Source organism: Erinaceus europaeus, chromosome X (assembly GCF_950295315.1).
Source record: "Erinaceus europaeus chromosome X, mEriEur2.1, whole genome shotgun sequence".
Lineage (NCBI taxonomy): Eukaryota > Metazoa > Chordata > Mammalia > Eulipotyphla > Erinaceidae > Erinaceus > Erinaceus europaeus.
Window position 1 is genome coordinate 92,050,345 of NC_080185.1, and position 16,202 is coordinate 92,066,546.

Sequence of the window (16,202 nt, forward strand, 5' to 3'; positions counted from 1 at the left end):
TTGAGAGGGGAAGGGGGAAATAGAGAGAGGGAAAGAGACAGAGACCGGGACTTGAATCTGGGTCCTCGAGCACTGTAATGTGTGTGCTTAACCAGGTGCGCCACCGCCTGCCCCCCCCCCCCAGGAACTATTACAAGTAATGCCACCCCTATCTTAGGAGTGAAGTTTTAACTCAAGAAGAAGACTTGTAGGCATGTCAGTCTGTTTAATTGGAGCCTTCACAGATGCCATGCATTCACCCTCAAATTTGTATTTTGCAGTTTTTATGCAGTGTGGGATTAAAGACTGTGTATGTTGTGTGTGTGTGTGTGTGTGTGTGTGTGTGTGTGTGTGTTGTTGTTGTTGTTGCTCTGCATGTGTGCTGGTGTGTGCGGATAGCTCAGGTTAGAGTGTGAGCTGCAGTAAATATAAAAGTGAAAGCTGCAACTTTGCTCTCATGCCCCCGACCACTTCCTGAATAACCTGCCTCCACGTGGGATCACCAACTTAGAAATTTAAACTTAGGCCCTGAGGACAGAAAGAGCACCCCCCATGCCTGCAGGAAATCTAGGTATATCAATATATAATGTGTTTACTATTATCCCTTGATTTCAAATGTATGGTTGTCTTGGTGGTTAAGCTGGTCATCAAATAGCATCAGAGTTTTCATATATTTGGTGATAGTAGTACCAGAGCCTGGCCATACCTTAAAATGAACCTTGCAATGCTCTTATTTGTATGATCTGATTCTTTGCCACCATGTAGAATTGTGCATTCTGATCCTGAGATGTCCAAGTTATAAAAGAAAAATGTGAGCTTGTCAGATGAACTCTAGTCACTAGTGTAATAAAACTGAGTCACATAAAATGGGCTGCACTTAACGCTCCCCTCCCATTGGTGGGGGGAGTTGTGTGGGGCTGTGGGAGGCAGTCTGAGTCATCACCTGGTTTGTTTGACATACGCTTCCTTCCATAAATTGGGAATGGCAAGCAGCACAGTGTTCCAGGCTTGTTTTGGAGAAAGAGCTATTGTAGTCTTGCATGATGAAAACAGGGTCTTTGGGTTAGAAGAATGAAGCTAAAGTTCTACTTTGACTTGCACATCAGAAGAGGGGAACATCGGATAGACCTAAACATAGAATAATTGTAAGTACATGGAGGCAGGGGGGAGTTTAGCCACATTTTCAATTTTTTTTCCACAGGGGTAGGGAGTGGGGAAAGCTGAGACGTAAAGCGGGGTGGGAGCCTTTAAAAATGGCTAATTTGGGGTTTATTTATGTGGCAAAAAATTGTTCTTGATATATATGGAGTAAAAAAAGTGTTCTTGGCGTGAGCCATCCAGATCTGATTACAGGAGGAAGAGCTGGATGATTTACTAGTTACTGTACAGATTGGTCTTGGTGGTGTTGCGTTTTGACTGATTTATGTGATTGAATCTGAAAGAAAAATGTATGAGGTCAGAAGCATTTTCATAGCAAACTTTAAATTTCCTTTGGTGCAATATGGCAGAGAGGTGACTAGCCTGTCTGCCACATGTTCCTACGGCAACTTTGCAAACAGTCAGTCACCAGAGCTTTTTTTTTTTTTTTTTTAAATAAAGTCTTGGATATAAAATTGCTGGTGAGACCATAGAGTAAGGGGAAAAAGTCTATTTAGAGCTAGGAATGGGCTTGCGATGATTCGTGAGTGTGTGCCAGGCTCCGATTGCCATTCTGACTGGGTTTTGGGGTGCTTTCTCTGTCAGTGTGAGGCTTGGGTGTTCCCTGTTTTAAAGCTAGAATTGTCACAGCCTGGCCATTTTCTGTTCCAGCTTAGAGGTTTTTTGTTGTTGTTGTTGTTGTTTGCTTGTTTTGTTTTTTCTTTCTCTTTTTTCTTTCCTTCTCTCTTTTTCTTTTTTCCTGAATGAGTGTCCTTTGTGTAACCCCAGTAATTCAGAAATCCTGCAGTCAGAGGGACTGCCCTGTCACGTGACTTAGGTAGTAGGTCCTGTCTGTGATTGGTCAGCAGCTAATTGGCAGGTCCCTATAAAAGGTCCGGAGCAGTCCTTGGGCCACTCTCTTACTGGGCTGCTGCTCTGCAGGGGCCAGATCTTGAGTGCCTGGTGATTGATTCAACCACATGTGATAGATGACCAAGTGACTGCTTCCTTGGGGTCGGCACATCAGTGGAAGACATAGATTGGTGGTGGCTGGCTTGATCCCACTCTGGCATCCTGAACCGGTAACTGTCACTTTAATAGAGCTTACTGATTAAACGCAGGAAAAATGCAGCTAGAAAAGCGTTGCCAGGAACTTGTGTGGACTTACTACTCCCTGTCTCCCCCGCTCCTCTTGTTCTTATTCCTTTTGTCTTAGGAATTCAATGCAGACAACTCTTTAGAAAGCTTGTGTAGGAAAAGTGCTTCAATGTGGTCTGGAAACACAAAGGCATTCTATAATCAGATTTATCAAGCTGTGAAGAGGGAGTTGTAGCGAACGGAAGCAGCAGCATTCTGCCACCAGGAATTACTGCTTTTTCCAGAATTGGTAAGTGAAAAAAAAAAAAAAAGTAGCATTACTCCATAATAGATATCATATGGTGTGTGTGGGAATTAGAAAATTGTTCACAGACCCCTCTTAACAACCGTGTGGAGTCGGAAAATACATAAACAGAATAAGGGATTATAAGAAGAGGAGAAACTGGAGAATCTGTCATTAAGACTAAGAAGAAACAAGGTGATTAAAGTGTGATCACTTACCCCAAATATGTGTTAGACACCTAGTTTGTCTCTACCCCTGCCCCCTTTTCCTTTTTCAGTGGTCGGAACAAAATCAAAATGGTTTGTTTCTTAGAGCAGCAGCACTTAACTTTTCCATGGATATAGAGTTCTATTTAGTCTGAATAGTCTGTATGATATTTGAAGGGGTGATTTCAGAATTATTCAACTTGCCCTTCCTTCCCTCCGTCTCTGTTCAAGGATAGCAGGTGTGGAGTTAGAACTTTATTTTTTAGAATGATTTGGGAAGATTTCTTAGTGATGTGAAGAACCAGCACAAATGATAATAGATGTCTCTACATTTGCATCTTGCATTTTAAGTTGTTCTACTTAATTATATCAGTGTAGCAAAACATCAGTCATTTCTATATAGTTCATTGGGTTTTGAGAGTTTATGATCAGAAGTTACTAATATTGCGTGTGTTTGAGACCTTAAATTTAGCTTTCTAGTCTGTAATCTAAGCTGCTCCTACATTCAGTATTACTAGAAAAATACAATGAAGCTTTTAATTACTTGTGTTATAAGGAAACCATTTTGTTTTAGCCATAAATGTCTAATTTCTTAATTTGACTTAAGAATGATTGTGCTAAAAAAGTGAATGGAATAAGAAAATTTATGTGGTGATTTTTTTTATCATTATCATATTGGTCAATAGAAGTAATCGTAATGATGTCTACTTATAGAATCAGGTAAAAATATTCGTTAACTGCTAACTGTTTTACAGATAACTTTGTTGATTTCCCTGTTTGAATATGAATATATATATAACTAAGCTGTTGTTAACAGAAATATAAGATTTGCATTGAGGATATCATATGTGTTTCTTTATAAGTACTTTCAACCAAATTGAGAATTTAGTCTGCATTTCTGACTTTCGGTTCCTATTCTTTTACTTTTGAAACCTTAAACTCCTCGGCTGAAAAAGGAAAGAAAACACACTAAAAGGCAGAGTTCCAATACTGTAGTTTTTGTTTTGGCACTAGAGTGGGTTGAGGGAAGGGAGGAAGAAGGTGAATCTGGTGGTATCTATTGGTTTTTTTTTTTTCTCACATACAAAGCTTATAAGATCATTTCTTTCTCAAACCAATAATAGTTCCTAACATATCTGTGTAAGCATTTACTATTAAATTAATAGATAAAATTTAAGGTAAGCTTAGCAATCAGTGGTAGTTCTCTAACAAATCAGATAGGTGATCTAACTCTCTGAATATTACACATTATTTGACTTAAAGGTGTGGCTGAGAATGTGAAAATATGCTACTCATTTCCCTCAAGCACATAAACATAGGTTTTAAGAGTTTCGAAGACAGAAAGCTGGTAACAAAGCATGAAGATAGGTAATTGATATCTAGATGGTATGTTCGTGTTCTGTGGTTCACAATTATTTTCAATTCTGTACTTCATGTAAACACTTGGACAGAATGTGATTTGATAATCTGGCTAAGCTACCATATTTACTGGGGGAAAAGTAGACCTTTTTGTAATTTTAAGTTGCATTCATCTTGCTGCCAGGGCTTTGAATGATGAAAATGATCTATGTAGGTTAAAACTGTAAATGTAATGAATTATAGAGCTTCACTTTTTTTGTTATTAAGTTTTTAACATACATATGAATAAACCACTGAGCATGATAGTATTTTTATATGCTCTGTCTAAAGATATTGGCAGTATATATACATCTTTGGTTTTGTGGTCATGTAAAACTGCAAAGTGAAGGGAATTGGGTCAGCAACTCAATTTCTTTTCTCTCAGATAATCTGCATATTTAGGAATGTAAGCCCTTTCCCATTGAGCCAGCTTCTTAAATGTGTAGTCTGATATACACAGCTTTGCCCAATTAATCTTTTGAGGTATGCATATGTATGTGCATATATTTGATTAGGAGGGGAAGCCTTAATTACCAGCGCCAAGGAGTGGCATTTAGAACCTAGATAAGCCCCATCATGTTGTTCCTATGACAACTTAGGGCTTGGATGTTGAAATGTAGCATTAAGTTCTTGGTTTGGAAATGTCATTCTGACCTCCCCCAACTGTCTCATTGAGTAGGAGGATAATGGGGGGGGGGGAAGCCATGAAGCAACTTAAGTATCTCTGTGCATTTCATGTCTTCCTGATGAGGCCTTTGTGTACCCATTACCATGGGAGTGGTAAATACAGGTCTTGAACAGACCATTGCTTTGGTATAAAATAAATTGAAAGGGGTCAAAATAGTTGGGGAAGGGAACTATATGGGGGGTAATAAAGACACAGAAGAAGCTGGCTTCCGTGGGTTTGTGCAACTCATTTATTCGGTGCTGAGCAGCAGTGAGAACATCTTCAACCAGTTACATTGCTCTTTTCTTCAAGAACTGCAAATATTTCCTTACTGTGGAGAAAATTCCTTTGGTAGCAGACTAGTTTACCACTTTGGCATAATATTTACTCTTCTCCCCCTGAACTCACTGTAGAGACTACTGTATTGATTTAAGTTCATTCTCATTGTATAGCTTTTTTTTTTTTTTTTAAGAGAGGCAGATTGAGAAAGAGATAACAGCACTGAAGCTTCCTTCACTGAGGTGGAGCCAGGCTTTGAAACTGGGTTGCACACATGGCAAAGTAGCAAGAGTATCCAAGCGAGGTTTTTTCACTGGCCTTGTAGTTTAGTTTTTATCTGTGGAACAGACAGGGCTGTACTGTCAAAATCATGGTAACATATACTTATCTTATTCTGTCTTCAAAAAAAACCTTTAAAAGACCCTTAAAAATGTTTTTTTGACCTGCTGTTTATAAAGCTGATTGGTTGACTGAGACTCTTCTGACACTGTATTTGGTGGGGGAAAGATTGATTCACTAATATTTTGGCATTATACAGCTGTGGATTTTCCATGCCTAAGGGCTTCCTATTTTCTACTCTTAAATGGTTTTGAACTAATTATTTGGTCATTACCACCTCCAGAAGTTGAAAAGGAACAGACTGTTTCAATGGGCTTTGCCTCTCTCTTAGTTAAGTTCCATCATCTCTTTTTTGACATAAAAAAAAGTCTGTAAAACTGAAAGACTTTAACCTAAACAGTTAGACAGCAGATCTTATCCTATGTGAGGCAGTTTGTGGGTTTTTTTTTTAACCCATTTTATACAAATACTTGTATATTTTTCTATAGAGATCTTAATGTGCCTGGGTCAAAGAAACAGAGCAATGGCTCTGCAAAAGATCTTCCTTGTCTGAAGCTCAAAGGTCTCAGGTTCAGTCCATGGCACCCTCATACGCCAGAGCTTAGCAGTGCTCTGGTTAAAAAGGGAGGATTAATTTTTTTTAGAAAGCACACTGGAATTTCATTTTATTATTATTTTAGATAGATGCAGATATGTGTGTGTGTGTGTGTGTGTGCACGTACACACACAGATTAAGAGAGAGAGAGAGAGAGAGAGAAGGAGAGAACCACACCAAAGCTTCTTCCATTGTGTTGTGGGCTGAGCTTAAACTTGTCTTGTGCACATGGGAAAGCAATGTACTATCCGACTGAGCCATTGTGCCAGACTGGAAGAAGAAATATTAATGTGTCCCATCATGGAACTTAACCCCCTTGGAATTTTATGATAGACGGATCGCCCTGTCATTATAATCATTTTTTTAAAATTGAAAAAACCATTTTATTAATTTCTTATTTTGGATAGAGACAGGTAAGTTGAAGGGGAAGGGGAGGTAGAAGGGAAGAGAGAGAAAACGGCAGCACTGCTTCACCGCTTGTGAAGCTTTTCCCCTGCAGCTGGGGACGGGGGACTTGAACTCAGGTCCTTGCATTCAACCAACTACACCACCACCTGAACCCCTTATAAAATAAACTTAATGATATTCTCAGTCTGTCTGTGGCTCTCTAATTATGGACATGTATTGAGCTTGTATTGTATGCCAGACACTGCAGCAAATGGACCTCTGCCCTCTGTAGTTGTGCATTGGGAGAGAAATGACTTTTCACATTATTTGGTCCTTATGAATACTATTCTTTGGCGGTGTTAGCTCCATTTCTCTCAGGGAAGGTGAGGCACACAGGTGAAGCAACTCCCTTCTTGATATAGTGTAGCTGAGAGTCAAGTCAAGCAATTGGATTGGCGAATGGAACCAAGTGGAGCCATTGAGCTGCAGTCTGTTGACCTCCTCAGTTGTGAATGAGGCCTGGAGATGTGGCGCTGGGATTCTTGACTGAGTCTTAGGTATGTTTTAGCTATTTATTCCTAGTCTGTGCTTGATGTCATCAAAAGCTGTCACAATTGCTACCAGAAACCTTTTTTTTTTTTTTTTTGGTAGAACGCTTGCAATAGGTTTTCTGAGTGGGCATGTGTGTATACTAGGGGCCTGAGAGGCCTCAGTCTCAGTCTCTTCACAAGCTTCCTAACCTTCATTTCCATCAACAGTCAAGCCTGACTTAATTACATTGAAAAATTAAGACATACAAAAGAACTCTTTTTATTAATGCTGAGGAAATTATCCTGAATAGTGTGTGTGGAGGGAATCTTTTTTTCCATAGACATTTTTGAACCCTTAACCCAGCAGGAGGTCTTTGCTGTGAGAAGAGCACAGGCCACCTTGAAAAAGGCTTAACTAAAGGGAACCATATTGGAACAAACCAAAGGCCCCTTGGGAGGAATCAGGCAGCCTCTGGCATATGCTTTTCTAAATTCACAAAGGGATACATCTTTTTTCAATTTATTTTTTATTTTTATTTATTCCCTTTTGTTGCCCTTGTTTTTTTATTGTTGTATTTATTATTGATGTCGTCGTTGTTGGATAGGACAGAGAGAAAATGGAGAGAGGAGGGGAGGAAGACAGAGGGGGAGAGAAAGACAGACACCTCCAGACCTGCTTCACCGCCTGTGAAGTGACTCCCCTGCAGATAAGGAGCCGGGGGCTTGAACTGGGATCCTTACGCCGGTCCTTGTGCTTTGTACCACCTGCGCTACCGCCCAACTCCCAAAAGGATACATCTTGTAGTAGTTCTCTCCAGAAATCTTTGTTTGTCTGGTAGCAACCTCCCCACTCTACTCCCCAAATTACCTCTCCCTCTACCCTTCTTCCTTTTTCTTTTTAGCAGCCATCTCTGTGTGACATACTATGTTTTGCATATTCGTTTAGTATTTTAACCAAATATCAGCAGTAATATTATCTTTGAACAAAGCTGAAGTTCTTAGACTTGATCTCTTTCGAACTTATTTCTTCTCCTCCTCAAACTTCAGATTGCTATAAAGAATGAATTTTCTTTCCTGGCCATTGGATTTTCCTAATGGTTGCCATTTTTGTATTTGCACTTATAAACATTTCTTCGTAACTGTTTGGGTTGTGCAATCAGATTTCAGAGAATTGAGGTCTTTATCCAAAAGATGAAATGGAGTTGAATTTGAATATTGTTTTTCTTTTGCCGCCAGGTTATCACTGCACCTCAGTGTATGTGCAACTCCACTGCTCCCAGTGGCCATTTCCCCCCTTTTTTGGGTAGTGAATGAGAGACAGAGATAGTAGATACCAAAGCACACCTCCACTGTAGATGCTCCCATGTGGTGGCCTGACGCTCAAACCTGGGCTCTCACACAAACTTTACTTGGTGAGCCACCTGCCAGCCCTCATCATTGAGCCTTTTTCAAGTCAAGAAGATTTAAAATTATTTAAGGGGATGTGGAAGAACAAAATACATTGAATTTTTATAAACTACCTTTAGTTTCACATGCTTAAAGAAGAACCCCCCCCACACACACACACACACATTCACATTGGTGATACTACTGCAAGAAAACTGTTTTACTACCTTCCATATAAGCAGATGAAAGATGGAAAACCCACTGATTTCTCTCAGTGGGAATTTATGGGTTTTACATTACAAAGTAAGACTAGAGTTCTCAAGAACTTGAGAAAAAGTGAGTGAATTTTTATGTTTCCAGCAAAACTTTGTAGGGTGGGTTTGAGTTTCAGCTTCCTGGAAAATCTCTAAACCAGCAGACATTCCATGTTCTCAAGAAGGTGCTCATTGAGAGCACTGTTTGAAGAGCCCAGAATTTGAAAAAAGACTTGTACTTTCCACTTTGTCCTTGATAACTGACTAACTCCATTTATTTCCTTGAACCACCAAGAGCAGAATATCAGTTCTATCATATACTGATGTGTTTGGAGTAATAGTGCACAGTTGAGTTCACTTCTCATTCTTTTAGGAACATAGTTTAGTAGTCTGAAAGTCCATGAATGCATGCTACATTACTTGTCTGTTCTTATCAGATTAAGCAACACAGTGATGGTGGTGTTTACTGCCCTTGATTTTGCACTGTGTTCCAGAAAGGTATTGTTTTAAGAACTGTACCCATAGTGACCTGTTCAACAGATCATTAGTACAATTGTCTTGTTCATTTTGTGAATGGAACTCTGATGCTGAAACATAGAGCGATAAAGGAACTTACTAGGGCCGCTCAGCTAATAAATTGTGGAACTAGACTCTAAATCCAAATAACAGTTGCTAGTATAGATGGTAAGTCCTTTTGGTGGCAAAGCAGAATAAACGTTGAGTGAACCTGAAACTTTCAGAAATGGTCTTCTCTGTTCTATTCTGCAAAGTGTCATGTCTTTCAGTCCTGGCCCCTCAATCTTGAAATACAAAATTGAATTTTCAGCTTCTTATTTCACAGCTCAACTGGAACAGTTTTAGTCATTTTGTGTTGTATGAGTTTTAATTAGGCCACTAAAGTCCAGGAGGGGAATTCCTTGTTTTCGGTTAATCTCAGACACTAACAGATTTACTCATGCAACTTCCCCTATTTTTTCTCTAATGTTTTCACTTGGAGGTGGTGGTGGAAGGGAGAAGTTATGTATGGATTTGGGTTCTAGGAAAGTAATGTCATTAACCTTTCTGGAGAGTCTTCTGACATATAATTAACTCATTAAAAAAAGGAAAAAATTTAACCCCAAGAATTTGTAATAACCAGTATTTTTCTCCCTTACCTCTAATTCTGGGTGCTCTTTGGGGGGAGTGTAGGTGGGAAAAATTGCTAAGTAAAGAATTCTAAGACGTTATTAACATATATGCCTAAAACCACATTTTAGTGAGGAGTTAATTTTGAGTATGGAAAGGGGTTCTATGTTGAGAATATTTTCCTCTCTCACATGTTGGTTGAGAATTTGACTGTAGTCAATATCCCAGGCTTTGGACTAAGTCTGTCCACTGGAAAACATAATGAATCCTGCCTGCTCTCTTTCTTTCATTTGTTCATTCTCATTCACTTCTTCATATTCTGATGTAACTCATTCAACACCTATCTGAAGACAGATGAAAGAAAGGACAAGGTAAAGGGTCCATTAAGGGAAGGAAGAGGACTAACTACAAACTCACTCTTTGTTCCTTCACCTCAGCGATTACATCTTTTATTTGATCCTTTGCCATTTTTGAAACAAGGCACTGACATTCATAAAAGTCTCTAAGCATCTTCCTCTGGCAGTGGGGCTTCTTTTTTGAAGTAAAGAGAAAAAAGGAAAACGGTGCAGAGATTGTTCTTTTTTTTTTTTTTTTATGGCAGTGGAAGAAGAGCTCATATTAAGGAATGTGTTGGTAGTTAATAGTTTTTATTAACTCCCCTGAGCTTTCAACTCTTTTTTTCCTGTTTAAATAACATTAAAAAGACAACAAAGAGCTTCCACAATGACATTTTTGAAAGTAATTTTAAATAGAAATTAAACCAATTCAGAGGTTAAATGAATAAATCACTGATTTATACCAAATTGCATTCGTTATAAGTTTTTGAAGTTATCTCACTGGGGTGGGGGATGGTTGAGGATAGAGAGGAGGACTGATAGTATGGATGGTTTAGAATGTGCTGGTTGTGTCCACGATACAGTTAAGAATACTGTTCTTCAAACAGTCATTAGCTTTACTTACAGTTTAGTCAAGGTTGAAACCTGTTTATCACTGCCCAGAATTTTTGAAAAATGCTGTACTGGCCATTCAAGTTCTTTGTGATGGCACAGACTTGGCCTTGTGTGTTCCCTGATAGTTTTGACTACAGTTGCAACGGCATGTTTTCTGTGAAGTGGGATCAATCAACATGAAGTGTGAAGTCTAGCTCAGTCATGAACATATAGCCTAGCAGAAGGTCATGTTCCTGTAAATTTAAAACAAAATGGCGGACATATTCCAGAGTCTCTTTGAGCAACATTTCTATTATTATTACTACTATTATTATTAGTGATTAAGTAATAATTTAGAAGATTGTAAGATAACAGGAGGATAATTCCACACAGTTCCTGTCACCAGGGTTGTCTCCTATCTTCTCCATTGGGAACTTCCCTATTCTTTATTCCTCTGAGAGTATAGACCAAAATTCCTTATGGGGTGCAAAAGGTGGGAGTCCAGGCTTCTTTAATTGCTTCTCTGCCCTACAGGAGTCAATCCATACCCCTGGCTTGTTTCTGTCTTTACCTAGTGGGGTAGGGCTCAGAAGAGGTGAGATTTTGGGACACATTGGTGAGGTTGTCTGCCCAGGGATGTCAGGACAGGATCATAGTAGCATCTGCAACTTGGTGGCTGAAAGGAGGTAATATATAAAGCAGAACAAATTGTTTAATAGACAGGAACCCAAAGGTAGGAATAGAGCAGATGAAATTAGGGGTCTTCCTGTGGGAAGATGCTAGGATGTTTATTTTAGGTATGTTCCAAGGAGCCTATCACTCTAGCAGTATCTGACTGAGCTTTGATAGCTAACATGCAGGTAGACTAAAAATATTGTCTAAGAAGATGGTGTCCGAGTTGAGAGTAAGGTCTGAGCAACATTTCAGTGAGAATCCCTAAGGATAAGTTAGGCTGATAGTGATCTTCCATACATTTCTATCTTCCCATCTTATCTGGCATCATACCTTAAAAGACCCACCCTTATCTTTTACCCAGTGATAACAGGAAAAGGTTTTGTTTTTTTTTTTAAACCCTCTCCTCCACAATTTCTCACAATACTAGGAAAAATATGATCACTCTTAAGAGAATTCCTGTCTACTTGGTTTTTGAAGTGTGTGTATATGTGTGTGTGTGTGGGGGGGTGTTAATAAAAATTGTGGTAGGTGCCAATTTGACCTCAAGCTTGTAGCAGAGCAATTTACAGACATCTTGTGGCAAATGTTCATTCTACAAAAATATACTGCACACCTACCACATGCCAGATGGTGTGCTCAGGCGTGGAATACAGCAGTGAACAGGGTCTTTGCTTGCCCCTAGTGTGGGGTGGGGAGGATATTGTCAGTGATCAAATGAAATGTGGCAAGCAGTAGTGGGTTGTATGGAAAAAAAAATAAAGCTGCTTAAATAGATAGGGGAAACTCAGGGTGTCTGGGGAAGAGCTCTTTTATCTGGAACTGACAAGAATTCTCTCTGATGATGTGGTCTTCCTGCAGAGGCTTAGCAGGAGAAGTGAGTAGTAGCCCGCAACAGGGAGGGTATCTGAAAGAAGGTTCTAGGCAGAGAAAACAAAATGACTGCAGTACAGATAGGGACAAATATGGTTGGTGTGTCCAAAGGACCAAAAAGAGGCCATTTTGGAACAGAAAGTGAGGGGAGATGTAATATATGATTCTGGGAGGTGGTGACTGGTAGAACTTACATAGAACCCTGTTGGCCATTATAAGAAGGTGTTGGAAGTCAACGCCCATGTTCAGCGGGGAAGCAATTACAGAAGCCAGACCTTCCACTTTCTGCAACCCACAATGACCCTGGGTCCATGCTCCCAGAGGGATAGAGAATGGGAAAGCTCTCCAGGGAGGGGAGGGGCTATGGAGATCGGGTGGTGGGAATTGTGTGGAACTGTACCCCTCTTATCCTATGGTTTTGTTAATGTCTCCCTTCTTAAATTAAAAAAATAAATAATAATAAAAAAAGAAGGTATTGGAAGGTAGGAAACACAGGCAGGGATTCTGGAGAATCTATCCCATTCTGCTTCACAGTCACAGTTGTTTCCAAGTTGCAAAGAACTCTATTGGTAAAGTGCTACTGTGGTCATGTAAATTATGATAATGAAAAAAGTTTAACTAAAATTCTGGGTAATTCTTCCTATCATAACTGTTCTTTAGAGAAGTAAGGACACTCAGTGGCTAGCAGCAAAAAGAAAAAATATATTTATATTGGTTGAAAATTTACTTTTCTTAGGGCATGTTTGTACTGTTTTTACTCTCAGTGGTATACAGTTTGGTGGAATGTAAAACTGTGTGTTGTTTTATAAAGTAATTCTGCACTAAAAATGTTTCTTGTACCTTTAGGTTCAGCTGATCGGTTCTCTTCTATAATTTGGTAGGAAAATGTACTGTTGGGCTAAGTTTAAGAAGGTAGGTTATATAATGGAGTCAGAAAGAGAGTGGGGTCTATGGCCTTACTACCCTGAACAGGCCCCATCTCATCTCATCTTGGAAGAAAGAGAGTGGGAAAATAAAAACAGTTAACTACTTGGGAGGAGTAGGATTCCACTGCTTTTCCTCTTTGAAAACTATGTTGAAAACAGAATTGTAATCTTGTGTGTGACAATGGGCCTCATGGCATGTGTGGTTTCACCACTCTGGACCATCTTTTCCAGAAATCTGCCTTTATCTATCTCTATCAATCTATCTATCTATCTATCTATCTATCTATCTATCTATCTATCCAGACCATCTTTTCCAGAAATCTACCTTTATCTGTCTGTTGATTGATCATTTATCTATACCACAGCACTAAAACTTCCAACCTTGTACTTCCATGTGGTTTTCTGGAGATTCAAACCCAGGTTGTACACATGGCAAGACAGGTCCCCTGCTAATTGGGCTATCACATTGGCCCCATAATTGGAATCTCTGAAGGACAGAGTTGGTTGCTTGCAGCAGATGGCTTGTCATTCTCAGTGTCATGCTCTCATCGTAAAAGAAAGCCTACCTTGTGTAAGGTATAGGCAGTTTCTGTTACCTGGGAATTTACCCCTTAACAGATATGACATGGACAGACATGAAAATATATGCATATTTTTTCCCTTAGAAAAGAAGATTTAATGATTTTTTAAATAAAATTTGTGTAGGTGCTTTACCTTGATAAAGACTAATGGCTATCACCTAGGACATTTAAAAATTTTTTTTATATATTTATTTATTTATTTTAAAAAAATATAAAATTTGTGTAGGTGCTTTACATTGATAAAGACTAATGGCTATCAACTAGGACATTAAAAAAAATTTTAAATATATTTATTTATTTTCCCTTTTGTTGCCCTTTTTTTTTTTATTGCTGCTGTAGTTATTGTTGTCGTCGTTAGATAGGACAGAGAGAAATGGAGAGAGGGGGAGAGAAAGAGAGACACCTGCAGACCTGCTTCACCACCTATAAAGTGACTCCCCTGCAGGTGGGGAACCAGGGGCTCAAACCGGGATCTACGCCAGTCCTTGAGCTTCGCGCCACGTGCGCTTTGCCAGCTGCCCTACCGCCTGACTCCCACCTAGGACATTTTTTAGAGATGCATATTTTGGAAAGTTAAACTCCTTTACTTCTTTTAAAAGTGCATGGAGCACTTTTAAAATCACTACTATTCTTTTAAAAAATATATTTATTTATTCCCTTTTGTTGCCCTTGTTGTTTTATTGTTGTAGTTATTATTGTTGTTATTGATGTCGTTGTTGTTGGATAGGACAGAGAGAAATGGAGAGAGGGGGAAGACGGAGAGAGGGAGGGAAAGATAGACACCTGCAGACCTGCTTCACCGCCTGTGAAGCGACTCCCCTGCAGGTGGAGAGCCGGTTCTCGAACCGGGATCCTTACACCGGTCCTTGCGTTCTGCGCCATTGCGCTTAACCCACTGCACTACTGCCCGAATCCCAATCACTACTATTCTATTTTGTTATTATTTCACAGTGAAGTCTCAATTCATTTGGGTTTAAGTGGTACCTCGTGCAACTCAAGTGCTAACTTTCATTTTCATATTGTAAACCAGTTGTGTCAGAACCATTTAAATCAAATAATTATTTTTCTTCTAATGGTCTAGAAATGACCATTAGAAAAATGACCTTCATCACAACTATATTCTGTAACTGATTTATGTGTCTGTGGTTTCCTAGCTTGCTACATTTTCTGGCCTTTCCTGTAATTTTTCCTTTATGCTGCTATTTTGTTTTTATGTACAAATATGAAATGTTTCAAATTCTTAAAGAAACGAAATTAGACTTGAGAAAGGTATTTTGTTTAGTTAGATGTTAGAAAATCTATAGAAACACTTTTGGATACATACTACTTTTGTTGACATTGGATCATTTAAAAACATGCAGGGCTTAGCAGGGGGTCTTATTTACTCATTGGTATTCTCTTGATTTATGTAATTTCATATCACTTTGTACCCAACTCTTTTCACCAAGTCTGGCTTTCCATTAGTTAATTCATTTGCCTTGACAGTCTTTTAGCCAGAGACCCTACCTGAGGGAAAAAAAGATTTAGTTACTGGTTTTGTCTTAAATAGTTTAGTTCCACTGGATAAATAGATCTCACCACTTCTGGCTGAAATGGACAATGTGAATGACTTTACTTGTTGGGCGGAATCATTTGGGAACAGCTGGGTGGAGGAGGTTCTGCTTTGCTCCTTTCCAACTTCCTCTGTGGTAGGAATGAGATGTAGGTTTGAGTAAGGAAGGATGGAGGGAAATCTTGGGGTACCATTGGGCTCTTGCCTTATTTATTCCCAGCATTCCTGGCATGATATCCATTCCTGACCATCTTTTGGAGGTAAGGAGCATGCTCAGGCCTTCTTTGGGTGAAGAATAAGGGAACTAACATTCAAAACTCCCATCTTTACAAGTCCTTTTGCATATATTTCTCTCAACTGAATGTGTTTTCTAGGTGTATAGGGAACCTGACATTAAGATACTTTTCCCACCAGTTCCAATTTCTAGCTTTGAGGGGAACATATGTTGCCAATGAAGTAGTATGTTCCCTTTGGTCTTTCCTCTAAGGCTTGTCATGCCTGATGGTCTCCTGGGGCTTAAGCTGTTTTGTCCCATGTGTCCTGGGATTTCCCCCTTAACTTTCCCCATATAAATAGACAGTTTGCTGCTTGTGTTGTAAGACCTTGGTATTCTTTCTTTGACTGGAGTCTATTCTGGAACAATTGTGTGTTGGCTGGGCACTGCAAAATGAGTCAGTTCCTGCAGTTTGGTTACAAGTTCTCAAAAAGTATTTCAGAATGTGGATGTGGTCAGCAGAGTCATTTTCCAGGCATCTAAGAGGAAACCCACATCAACTGTAACAATTGAGCTGAGAACCAGTGGCCCTGAACACAACTAGGCCTCAAAGGAAAGTCTATAGTTGCCCCAAGTCTAGTTTACTCTATAGATCTTAAGGAAGAATTCATCTTCAGGCTTGAAAATTACATTTTAGCTGGTAATTGTTTGAATAGACAATATGATAGAAGCTTTGTCCTTTATCATTCTAATGTAGATATACGTTTGATAACAAATTTATTTTTGCAAAAT

The 16,202-nt window shown here is 39.2% G+C and overlaps 1 long non-coding RNA gene across 3 annotated transcripts in view; it reads left to right on the forward strand.

Moving 5' to 3' along the window:
* LOC132535718 (uncharacterized) overlaps nt 1-16,202 on the forward strand; it is a 79,438-nt gene that overhangs the window by 50,716 nt on the left and 12,520 nt on the right. For 2 of the 3 annotated variants that reach the window (XR_009547430.1, XR_009547429.1), the window contains exon 6: nt 2,333-2,503. This is a non-coding gene — a long non-coding RNA (uncharacterized LOC132535718). Of the gene's footprint in view, nt 1-1,405; nt 2,199-2,332; nt 2,504-16,202 lie in introns of those variants that run through there. The other variant, XR_009547428.1, reaches the window with a different exon arrangement.